This window comes from Balaenoptera physalus, assembly GCF_965194825.1.
Source record: "Balaenoptera physalus genome assembly, chromosome: 1".
In the NCBI taxonomy this organism is placed as follows: Eukaryota; Metazoa; Chordata; class Mammalia; order Artiodactyla; family Balaenopteridae; genus Balaenoptera; species Balaenoptera physalus.
Genome location: NC_138882.1, coordinates 142,583,257 through 142,594,375, shown reverse-complemented (window position 1 = coordinate 142,594,375; position 11,119 = coordinate 142,583,257). Strand labels below are relative to the sequence as shown.

At 37.9% G+C, this 11,119-nt stretch overlaps 1 protein-coding gene across 1 annotated transcript in view; it reads left to right on the top strand.

The window, feature by feature from the left end:
* The first annotated feature begins 554 nt into the window (after positions 1–554).
* The window catches only part of ATG4C (autophagy related 4C cysteine peptidase), a 94,228-nt gene continuing 83,663 nt past the window's right edge, over positions 555–11,119 (top strand). Inside the window, exon 1 of the mRNA XM_082453780.1 lies at positions 555–5,434. The gene's annotated coding sequence lies outside the window, so the exon portion shown is untranslated. The remainder of the gene's footprint in view (positions 5,435–11,119) is intronic.

The window sequence follows — 11,119 nt, the reverse complement described above, 5'->3', positions numbered from 1 at the left end:
TCCTCAAGTTTCATCCCTATTGTAGCATGTGTCAGAACTTCCTACTTTTTTAAGGAGTAATAGTTCATTATGTCCATACACCACATTTTGCTTATCCATTTATCTGTTGATGGACACTTGAGCTGCGTCCACCTTTTAGCAGTTGTGCATAATGCTGCTATGATGTGGGTACACAGCATGTGCTGCTTTTTGTTAGAGAGAAAACCTTTTCCCAGAAGCCACCCATAGCAGATATTCCCTCACACCTCATTGCCAAGAATTATCTCACATGTTCATGCTTAAACCAAGAGAAATGGGCCACAGTGTTTGATTTAGGGTTCCATTGTAAAAGAAGGTTGTGAGTATAAGTCAATAAGTTACACATTCTGCTGTCAAGACTAGTGAAGTCTACCTGCACAAGTTAGGGTGAACCTCAGATTTATATAGGATTTCTGTTTTGAGACCTTGAGGCTAGTGAATACTTCCTCATATTCCTGGCATCCTTGGTCATCATCTTTCTTGTGTGTTCTCACATGTGCTTCCTTTCTTATGACCCAATCTCCCGCTACTTTTCTCCATTCAAAATCTTTCCATTGCTTCTCTGATGCTCTAATTCGCTACCTCTGGATTCTCCTCACAGAATTTTTGCCTCACCTTCTGGTCTTAACAAATGCTGACACTTCTCTGAAGATTCTGTCCCCCTGCAACTTTCTTGAAAGTATGTCCTTTTGTCTTTTTGGTCTCATTTATTCATGAACACTGGGTCCAGAGGTGAGTTCAGCTCTCTCCTTATTCTTCAATGTTACATCTAAACCAGTAACCCTCTGTTTTTATGTAAAAATCCCGTTCCTTGAAAAATTTCATGATATTTACATATATTGTTCTCCACCCTCCCTCATTTCTGTCACCTTTTGGCTTCCTGGTTACTAGCTCAGATGCCCATCCACCTGGCTAGTAATCTTATCCATGTCCATGGTTTCAACTCTCACCTAAAGCTAATGAGTCCCGAAGCTATATATTCAGCTCAAATCTTCCTCTTAAGCTCCATATCTAATTGCCTCCTGGGCATAGCCCTCTGATGATGCTTAAGCATTCCTAACTAACTCAACACGTGGAAAAGTGAAAAAACAGAAACCTGGGAGTCTCCTTTGATTTCTTCCCTCCTTCACCACTCCTCTTGGTTCTATTGTCCTAATATCTCCGACCAGTTTTTGCTCTTCCCTTATTACTATTTATTTCAGATCTTCCTTTTTTAAAACCTGAATTATGAAAACAATCTCCTAACTGTTCTTTCCAGCCCAAGCCATTCTCCATAATCCTGCAAGCAGCAGCCTAAAATGCAATTTAATTATGTCATTCCCTAAATGGTTTCCTTTATAACCAGATTAAAGTTCAACACTCTTATCTTAGTATACAAGTACCACTCCCCAACTCTCATGTTCCAGCTATAATAAATTTCTGGGTTATCCTAAACTGGTCGAATCTCCCTCTTCTGAAGCTAGTTATTTTTGTCATTTAAGTTATCTCAGGACTTCCTCCTTTAGGATCCCTCAATTTGAGAATAATTGACACTCCTTGTTCTCTTAATACCCTGTTCATACCTCTATCATAATGTTTATCACACTGTGAGCCGTAAGTTACTTCTCTGAATTCTTTTCATATTTCCATGACTTAGCACAGTGCTGGGTGTTCAGTAAATATTAGCTGTGAATAGATTTTGTGCTGCATTTCAAGGCTAAGGTTTACTTTGTAGCACTTGCTGAAGTCTGGTTATGAAAGGAAAAGGAAGATGGAATAATATTGCATCTAGGAGGGAAACTGAGTCCGCTGAAGTTGCTTTCAGAATTGTGGGGATTCAGTACATGTTTGTAGGCTGAGGCAAAGGGGGCAGTGGAGAGAGTGAGCTTGAGGATGTAGGAAAGGGGATAGAAATAAGGTCACTTGGAAAGGAGAAAACGTTTTCACCAAGTTTTCCTTAAAATAATTTTATAATTTCCACAAGGTATTCATCTCATCAAGGCTGAGTTCAATTTATCTCAAAATAACGTTCCTGATCAGTCATACATCGTACCTGTTTACTTATTAAACAGGACCTTCATCTTTCTCTGGGTCCTGGAGGGAGATGAATAAGAAGTATACTTGGTAGAAGTTAAGAATTAAAAGTTTACTAGCAAAAACCTGGAGCTGTATCACAATCAGTGCTACTAGAATGGCTTCTATGTTTTCAAAGTACACACCTGGGATATGATGAATTTTGGAAAGGGCTTGACGCTTAAGATGAATGTTTTATATATATATACACACTAAGCAGTGAATTGCTGTTTTTCATGATTTTTAAATGTAGCATTCTATTAGTCAAATATTCTGGTTTTAATAGCTACTTAATTATACAATCTGATTTATTAATTAAAATAATAGGGACTTCCCTGGTGGTCCAGTGGTTAAGACTCTATGCTCCCAATGCAGGGGGCCTGGGTTCGATCCCTGGTCAGGGAATTAGATCCCGCATGCCACAGTGAAAAGATCCCGCACGTGGCAATGAAGATCCCGTGTACCGCAACTAAGACCCGGTGCAGCCAAATAAATAAATAAATATTAAAAAAATAATAAAGCACGGGTGTTAAAAACAGCTTATGTATGAATGAGAAGGGAGTTTTCAGGGCCTCAGTCATCACCATGAACTCCCACAAGCACTGATGGAGAACTAATTACTCTGTACAAAGTACGGTGCTTACAGCTGAACGGGACACAGATGTTTAAGATGTAGCTCCTGTCTTTTAGAAAGTATATTCACTACTAAAGAGTTCCAGTTAACCAAATGCATAAGTGATTATTGAAAGTTGATGTTGAAGATAGTTTCTAAATACTTAGAACGCTATCTGGTTCAAATATAGTAGCATATTTTTCACTAATTGTATGATTGATATTATTTAGGTACTTTCTAAAAATAGGGTTATAGTTTATTTTTAAAACTTTCAACACCCTGACTAAAATTTTACCTTCAAAAAATATTTTATGTCCCAAGCCCTGTTCTAAATACTTTATGGTGGCTTTTATTATCATCCTATTGTACAGTTGAGGAAACTGAAACACAGAGAGAAGAGTAATTTGCCCAAGTGTAGAGCTGTGACCCTTACACAGGTATTCCACTGCAACAGCCTTTTAATTTTTAATTAAAAATTTTTTTGACTAGGTAAGACATTCACATGGTTTAAAAATAAAAGTGTGTATAATAAAAAAAGTTGATGTTACACATATTTTACTTTGTTTTCCATTCAGATAAAGCTCTCCTATCTTTTCACTTCCTTTTAATTCTTTCTTAATTATCAAAACTGTATGTGCTTCAAAAAAAGACTATAGTGCCTAGGCAGAGTGCTTTGCCCCTAGCAGCACTTATCATGTATTTGTTGAACCGAAATGAACATCTTGTCCAGTTTTGACTCTGTGTGGTTGGCAATTGGCTGAATTGCAAAGTCAAAGACACATTTAGAGGAGCGAATATTGCTGAGCACTGCAGCTCCAAGAATCTCTTTTAAAAACCTAAAGTCTGTTACATAAATTATGTACTCTTTAGACTCTTTCCCACATTCATTTATACAATTGATCATTGAAACCACTTGAGAAATATGTGTATCAAACATTTAGCATATTTTAAAGCTTCCTTAATAACAACCCTAATAAGTGGATCCAATTACATGTTTATTTACTACAAACACCTATGAATAACAGATAACCTAATTATAGTTTATTATTACCTCTGAATCATTCCGATGAAAATGTTTTCTCTCACAGAGTTCATATTGCTTTGGTGTATGAGTATCAAAAGTAGCAGATTGTTTTCCATGATCGTAGGTTTTAAATATTTACCTGCTTGTGCTGCATAATTTAGCACACTGGAGTTGGAAAGCAGTTTGTATGGTAGCTGATGCCATGCCAGTGTTAGAGAATATAATTTCCCTGTGTGACTTCTACGTGAAGTTGTAAAAATGGAAAGTATTCTACTCTTTTACTAACCAATTAAAATTTGTTTTTGCTGTAAATCCACAGACTACCAATGTTTGTGGTATACACACAGTTTTATTTTGTATAATTACCATGTAGTTTATTTAAAGAATCAAAGCATTGCTTCTCGCGTCCTGTTAATGTATGATATTAAAAATGAAATACATTCATTCTTGTAATCCGAGTCTTTATGAAAGTAACAAAAAAGGATCCAGACAGCTTGTTAAATGCATGTTATCTGTCCTAAGAAATCAAAACAGAGTTCCGTATTTTAAAATGTGGAACCACTGGCTATCCAATCAGGCAAGAAAACAGTTATTTTGTTTGCTCACTCTAAAAAATGTTACATCTTGCTATATCCTTTGTATGATAGGTTACTTGGTGGCCCTACTGCATAACAGAAAATAAAAAGTTGCATTACCTGTTTTTGTGAGAATAATAATAAAAATAAGATAATTCAAACCATTAAACACATAAAAAAATTGAAAACCCTTTTCAAATCTACTTTTGAACTTTTCAACTCTGCATTCTGAAAGATTTTCTTTCCCTCGTGGTTTCATAGTCTGGTAGTACAGACTGTTAATTTTTCACTTCTCGCTCTTCTTGTAATTTCCTATGCAATTCGGGAGCACGTTTGGTAACCCTTGTTACAGCACAACCTTGCAGTACTGCAAAAACGACACAGGATTACACTTTGCAATAATTTAGTATTTCTCTCAACACCCCTTATGAATGAGGATAAAAATTTCCATTTCATAAAAAGCCTTTGCAGACTGTCCTGTTTCAATTCTGGAAAATAATCTGAACGTCGAAAATGAACGCACATATTCCTTGATATTTAATACCTTCACAAAAGGAAAGGAGGGAATACCGGTATTTTTACCAAAGTGGGGCTTGCTAGAAAGGTCTACATTAATCTAAAGGATTTAATGAATCCTCTGAAATCGCCTTTGAGGTCTGCAGGTGTCAGGGGCAGAGTGAAGAATAAGGGGCGCAGTGCATGCTGGATCTTGTAGTTCCCGCGCTGGAAGCGAGGGAGTGTTGCATGGCAAGCTGGGACTTGAAGTCCAATTGTCCAGCAGGAAGTCATGGCAGGAATAATGTAGTTTGTCTATCGGAGACACCGCTTATAGATGGATACTTTCTCTTGATTCTGCGCTTGCTATATTGGTGACTTACAGTCTGAGGCGGCAAACAGGACGAAGAAAGGAAAAAAGGATGAAGTAAACGGACCGGGGGCCTGTAGGCCGCTGCTATTGCTGCTGCCAATCAATAGGCGTTAGTGCCCCGGAAGTGGCTGACCTACTGGGTTTGAAGCGGGGGGTGGGGCGTTTCTCTTACTACGGTGGCCGGGGAGCTCGAGGTGCCTGTAGCTGCGGCGCTGAGGTCGGGGTGTCTGCGTGTGTGTCGGCTGCTTTTGTGGCGGCTGCTGGTGGAGCTGGAACATTTCCCGGTTGGTGGCTCCTGCACATTGTTTACATTTCTCCAGTTCTGTTTTCGGTTTTTCGGTGAGGGGTCGACTTGAGGTTCCTCTGACTCCGCTAGCCTCAGAGAAGGTTGGGACTTAGTGTCTCCGGTCCTTCCAAATGACCGGGTTTCTTGGGGGGCCCTGCCCTCAGTGGAGACCCAGTAGCCAACCGTTTAGGCTCTCTGAGGGTTTTGGCGCCTCCCTCATCTCTGTTTCTGGTGTAATTTGTTTTCTGACTCCTTGCCCTTCCTGGGCTCCAGAGCTAACGAACCGTAAGCCTTCCTGTGGGCAGCTGTTCCCCCTCTCTTAGAGGCTTTTCGTACGTGTTTCAGGCACGATCTCTCGTCCTCTAAGCTATTGCATCCATTTAACTCCTTCCCTGTTTCTCTCCATTAAAAAAAGAACAGAAAAGAGAAAAAAAAAATCCCCCCAAATGAGATTCTCAAGATCTCAATCTTCTCATTCCTAACTCCTTTATCCCTTTTTAGGCCTTTGTTACTGCTTCAGACTCTTAACACATTTGCCTGAATATCTTAATGCTTTTCCATTCAGACATTAACGTTTAATCATTTTATTTGATTCTTACTCATCCTCAACTCTTCGACTTCCATCCACATGTCAGGGCTTTTTAGGTTGGATGTTCAAACACATTGTTATGATGACTGGTGAATACGAGAGACGTCAACGAACAGCCAAGCCTGACTCTGCTTATGAAGTTTATACTTAAGATCTATTTGGCTTACATTTTTGTTTTGTATTGATTATTTTCCCACAAGGGGTTCACTGCTACCCTATGGTTAGAGGAGAATACCTCGTCCTACAGCTCTTTGTATCTGAATTACTTAGATGGGATTTTTTTCCCTTCTCCTACTCGAAACATATGTCCCCAGTAGAATTTTTGCGATGATTTTGTGTCAATTAATAGCAGATAGACACAAGGGAATGCTCTTTCCTCCTTGGTTGTTTATGATTTGTAATTAGATTGTGAGTCATTGAAAGTACACAGAGGGATTAGAAAAGCTTTGAAAGGTGAAGTCTGTGTGTGTACCAATTTACAAGTAAATAAAGTGTCTTCCCTGAACAAGGGAGCGTTTCTAATTAGTCGAATAATCTGATGCTATATTGAATTAATTATCAGTTCTTTCACTGTAAAATTTTGGGAAGTGTTTAAAGTTAAAAAGTAGCCAATATGAGAACTTTTATAGTTTAGTAAAAAGAGTTTAAAAACCATTTAACTGATGCTCCTTTTTCTGTAAAATGGAATACAAATATATTGAAAAGTTTATTTGTTGTGATTGTTTATGAGATATTTCTATATATATATATTTTTTAAATTTATTTAATTTATTTAGTTTTGGCTGTGTTGGGTGGTCGTTTCTGTGCGCCAGCTTTCTCTAGTTGCAGTGAGCAGGGGCTACTCTGTTACAGTGCGCGGGCTTCTCATTGCGTTGGCTTCTTGTTGCAGAGCACGGGCTCTAGGCACGCGGGCTTCCATAGTTGTGGCTTGGGGGCTCTAGAGCTCAGGCTCAGTAGTTGTGGCGCACGGGCTTATTTGCTCTGCATGTGGGATCTTCCCGGACCAGGGCTCGAACCCGTGTCCCCTGCATTGGCAGGTGGATTCTTAACCACTGCGCCACCAGGGAAGGGAAGCCCCTTCTACATAATTTGATAGATCTGGTAAAACAGCATTGTTTACTATTCAGTAATGTTTTGTAGACAGAAATTTTTGTACTTCTTGTCTTTCTGGGGACCATGTAACTTAAATAACTTTGCAGCTTTCTTCTATTCTGAGTATTTTACTATTCTAATAGTAAAATTATTGTTCTTCTTTCGGAGTCAAATATAATCTCTATGTCAATAAAATATAAATATTAATACTTGTACCCAGTCTAAATGAGGTTGTTCCTAATTAATCAGAAATGGTTTTAGCCATGCTTAAGAGTGGGGCTAAATGTATAATATTTCAGAATTAATTCACTTGAAATTCTTTATTGGATAAATGATATGAGGCTAGACATTACTCAAATTTGAGATTTTATTCATTTAGTAGGCATTTATTAAATGCTTCTTACTATTTAACTTTTGTCACAATATCATCAAAACATTTATTGAGAACATTCTCTTGTCCTCAGCTCTGTACCAGATGCTTTAAAGCAGAAGTCCCTAACCCCCGGGCCACGGACTGGTACTGGTCTGCGGCCTGTTTGGAACGGGGCTGCCCCGCAGGAGGTGAGTGGTGGGCGAGCGAAGCTTCATCTGCTGCTCCCCATCACTTGCATTACCACTTGAACCATATTCCCCTCCCCACGAAACTGGTTCCTGGTGCCAAAAAGTTTGGGGACCGCTGCTTTAAAGCATTATTGTATTAAATCATTATACCAACTCATTGAGCTATTGAGTATTATTTACATTTAGCAGATGAAGAAACTGAAGCTCAAAGGATTCAAGTAATTTAGTCCAGTTCCTTTTGACTCTTCCCACTTACTACAGTTGCAAAGATTTGTTCACTACTCTGGACTATATAAAGAGCATTAATTCAATAAATACTTGCTAAGCAGCTATTACGTACCAGATACTCTTCTAGGTGCTGGGAATATAACAGTGAACAAGAGACAAAAGTCCCTGCTCTTAGGGAGCTTACACTCTATCAGAATGTTTGACATGTAAACCTTGCCTTCAAGAAACAAAATATAGCCAGTATGCATTTGGTTTTATGTGTTTTAGAATGTTAAGGTTGAAAAGAGAGATTAACCAAGGAATATTTCATGAAGAAGATGAGATTTGATCTAGAACTAAAATAGTGAGTATAAATTTGATAGGTAGAAATTGGGAGAAAAGTAATTCCAGTTTGAGGCATAAAATGAGCAAAATTCTAAATTGTAGGAGAGAGAGATTAGTGGGAGGGACAGTTAACTGGACTGCTTTGTATCTTCATTTCTTTCCATATAGGTGCGCAGTGTTGGCTGAATTTGAAACAAATGTTTAAATGAATGAAGCTGTGGCAAGAGCTCAGATACCAGGCAATGAGGAATTAGATAGATCTAGTGTTATTATTGTGGGATTTAAAGAAAAGAATTAATTGGATAACTGTTGGTGAAAGAACCAGTAAGCACTGTTAATTACTGAATGTTGGGAGTGGCATGGTGGCCAAAGGAGAAGGGAGGCTAGCCTACCAGGTTTGAACTGAGTGGGTCAGGTGTATTGTAGATTTACCTGAGATGAGGGTTTTTTATTTGTTTATTTTATTCCAAGATGCACCATTATTTTATGAACTGCCGTGAAAGAAAAAAAATATTGCCCATTAAACATAAAAAGATTGTCAACTGTAAGATGTATTCAGTTTCAGAGTTTAAAATGTAAAAATGTGTGATCTAGAAATGATGAAATAAGGTACTCCTTATGATGGTTCGTGAGCCTTGTAACTACTTAATTTTTTTGGACTGTTTATAAATGTTTGTAATCTTTGACGTGCATTCAATCATTTAACACTTATTTATTTACTAGGCACGCTTCTAGGCCACAGTGATATAGTGATGAGTAAATGCAGTCTCTACCTCATAGAATTTATGAGGGGAGGCAGACATAAATCAAATATTCCATCAAAGAAATGTAAAGTTGCAACTATTGTAAGTTCTATGAAAAAGGACTTGATGTTATACAGAAGAAAAATTGTTTACAGAGGAGATAAGAGTGTGGATGAGGAGAGGCCAGATGAGAGATGGTAATATCTTAGACAAGGTGGTGGTGAAGACAGGTAAAAGTGGATGGGTTTTAGAGATGTTTAGGAGGTGGAACTGGTTGATGAATTGGATATGAGGAATGAGGGAGAGAAAGGTGCCATCAGCCACCACTAGCATTTTGGCTTTTGTAACTGAATGGATTGTGGTACAGTTCATTGAGGTTGAGAACATTGTAAGATGACTGGGTTTGGGGGGACATGCTTTGTTTGTTAATATTTTTTCACCGTGGCATCAGTGTTCAAGGTTTATGTCTTAATTATTCTTTTTTTTCCTTTTATGTCATTGTTTAAGTTAGGTATGTTTGAGGAATGCTGTACCTGAAATAAGTTTTTTCAGTATTTTTTCCCTTGAGTGGGCAGGGATAAGGTTCTAGATGAAGGCTTTTGGAAATATGTTGGTATTTGTTTTGAATTTATATGTAACATATTCAACCATATATATGAATAGGTAACTGAGTAATATAGCTCTATATCATTTTTAATTGCACTTGGGATTTGGCAATAAATTGGGCATCTGGTTAAATTCTAACTTCATTCAGTTGGTGTATGTGTAAATATAAATGTGTATTAGGGAAAAAAGACATGCTTATGATTTTCTTTGAAATAACTCCATTGTGTAGTTTTTGGTAGATATTGAATTAATACAGTCAGTTATTATTTAAATTTTACATTTCATAGTAAAGCAGTAGAGGGTACAGAGCAAAAAGCTTGGGCTTGGAGTCAAATTGCCTGGATTCAAGGTGTGTTTTGCTATTTAGTAGCAGTATGATCTTGCAAAAGTTATTTAGCCTTTGTTATTTTTTAAATCTATAAAATGAGGATAATAGTACCTGCCTTATAGAGTTGTTGTGAGGATTAAATGAGATGTTATGTGTGCATAGGTTTACAAAATTCCTGGTACAGAGTTTGTTTATTATTATTGTTATCATTATTATTATTATAGTGATGTGGTGTCTGGGATCATCTGTACTTCTGTAACAACATTTTAATTTAGAGTTCCTTTTTTTTTTAAGTTATTATTTGGGGGTGGGTTTTTTTTTTTTGTTTGTTTTTTTAAAATTATTTATTTATTTTTGGCTGTGTTGGGTCTTCGTTTCTGTGCGAGGGCTTTCTCTAGTTGCGGCGAGCGGGGGCCACTCTTCATCGCGGTGCGCGGGCCTCTCATTGTCACGGCCTCTCTTGTTACGGAGCACAAGCTCCAGACGCGCAGGCTCAGTAGTTGTGGCTCACGGGCCCAGTTGCTCCGCGGCATGTGGGATCTTCCCAGACCAGGGCTCGAACCCGTGTCCCCTGCATTGGCAGGCAGATTCTCAACCACTGCGCTACCAGGGAAGCCCCTAGAGTTCCTTTTAACTAATAGATCTTGATTGGGGAAAAAATCGTTTGGTAGTCATATTTGGATTTGGAGAAAATATTATACAAGACAGCTTTTGTTTATTCACAGTTGTCCTAGGTGAGTCAGCACATGTCATCTTCCACAGAATTCTCATCAGAGATTATGGTTAGTCTACAGCTATAACTGGAAGTTAATGATGGATTGGCTTATAATTACTTATATTTGTTAGGATTATTACTTTTATTTTTAGTCCAACCTGTCTGAACTTTGTACTGGCTTTTAGGTCTTATGGATAGGGTGAAGACATAGTTAAACGTTATAAAGTCTGATCAGCTGCTCTAAAGTCTATTTAATTTCCATCATACTTTTTTCCCCAACTTTTTTTCTTTTGAAAGTTTCAAACCTATACAAAAAAGTTTAAAGAGTAGTACAACAAATACCTGTATATCCTTTACCTGGACTCACTAGTTGTTAACATTATGCTTCTTTTGCTTTTTCGCTTTTTCTCTAACACACACACACACACACACACACAAATGCACACATTTTTTTTTCCTTGCTGAAGCATTTGAAAGTAAGGTGGAAACATCATGAT